Source organism: Rhagoletis pomonella, unplaced genomic scaffold, assembly GCF_013731165.1.
Source record: "Rhagoletis pomonella isolate Grant_MI unplaced genomic scaffold, Rhpom_1.0 Rhpom_scaffold_00016, whole genome shotgun sequence".
Taxonomy (NCBI): Eukaryota; Metazoa; Arthropoda; class Insecta; order Diptera; family Tephritidae; genus Rhagoletis; species Rhagoletis pomonella.
The window spans coordinates 1,153,060-1,154,447 of NW_023458570.1; the positions used below are offsets into that span (position 1 = coordinate 1,153,060).

At 30.3% G+C, this 1,388-nt stretch overlaps 1 long non-coding RNA gene across 1 annotated transcript; it reads left to right on the forward strand.

The window, feature by feature from the left end:
- The first annotated feature begins 313 nt into the window (after positions 1-313).
- Positions 314-708, forward strand: LOC118749454. Its single transcript, XR_004994218.1, has 2 exons — positions 314-535; positions 627-708. It is a non-coding gene; the product is annotated as an uncharacterized LOC118749454 (long non-coding RNA).
- Positions 709-1,388: the final 680 nt, after the last annotated feature.

Consider the following 1,388-nt stretch of genomic DNA (forward strand, 5'->3'; position numbering starts at 1 on the left):
GGCAAAATCTCTCATTTGACATAACAACGTTCAAAAATTTATGTATATGTATTCACAAAAATATTAACATCCCAGCCAGCAAGAAAACGTAGATTTTACGAACATTATGTTTTACGAGGGATTCTCGTTTCGCCAAAAAGTTAGAGAAAAGCTCGTGAGCGATAAAACAAAAAAATATAATAGAAAGAGGCTTGTAGTAATTTGTCAGCACAAGAAAAAATTTTAGTTTTGTTGACAATTTTTCTTCAATCACAATATTTTATTAATAAGTAGTTTGTTAAATATTCAATTTATAAAATTATTAAGTATGTGATTTATTGGCAGACTGGTGCAAACGCAAAGGACGACCTACCACTTTCTTTTATAATTAAACTTCTTGTAAGTAGCTACTACATATGTAATTCAAAAATACAAATTAATTTAACGAGTTTCTTCGAGCAATTCTTTCACAGGCTGCGCGGAGCAACACTAAAGGATTTTAACGTTTAATTCCCCTATAGCGCTGTTGGTTTGGCAACGACTGCGGCAATAAGAAGTACGGATAATAATATTATTTATTAGCACTTTTTACTTAATTCAATTTTCAGATTTCTAATGGAGTTTAATCTTTCACTTTATTTTCTTAGGTGCTTTTCGTCAAAAATTTAACTCCGACGAAGAAGTTTTTATTTCTGTTTCAAAGAAGCACTTCCAATATACACACGACCGCCAAAAAAATTGGCAGCCTATCGGCAAAAAGATAAAAAATAAATTCAGCTACCTTATAATATATATTAAACCCCTCTTATATAATAGTTAATTTGTTAATAGATAGTTTGTTAATATTTATTTATCTGGAAATATCCTCACATATACAGTGCTGGGAAAAAATATTGGCACAGAGAATTATTCGCCATGAATGCAAAGTTTTTATTCTGATTTCTTCTCTAATTGCTTTTTATAAAAATATAGTTAGTATGAAGTTCTACTTTCAAATCAGATTTTTTAGAAAAATTCTAAGTATGCAGTTTTATAGCCCATTTAATTTTAGTATAATAAAGTGCACCCTTGAATAGCTAGAAAACCTCTTTGTTTTTTGGCAATTTTTTATACGCAGTTTACGACTGTTCGTAGGCGATGAACAATTTAAAGCGAAAAAGTGTTCGAAAAAGAGTCGTAAACGGCTATCATAAACGATTTTTAATCCGGTTTTTCTTTGAGAAAATATCCAATTACTAGCTTGTTTACGATGATTTTGCTGGCTGGGATGTAATTAAAAATACAAATTTTCAAAAAATATCAAAATTGTATTCTTGTCTGCTTACCACGAAAGACGCCAATGCGATAATTAGTGCATACGAACTAAGCATTTTTAATAGCGCTTTCTTTTCTCGAAAAAATGCTGCACT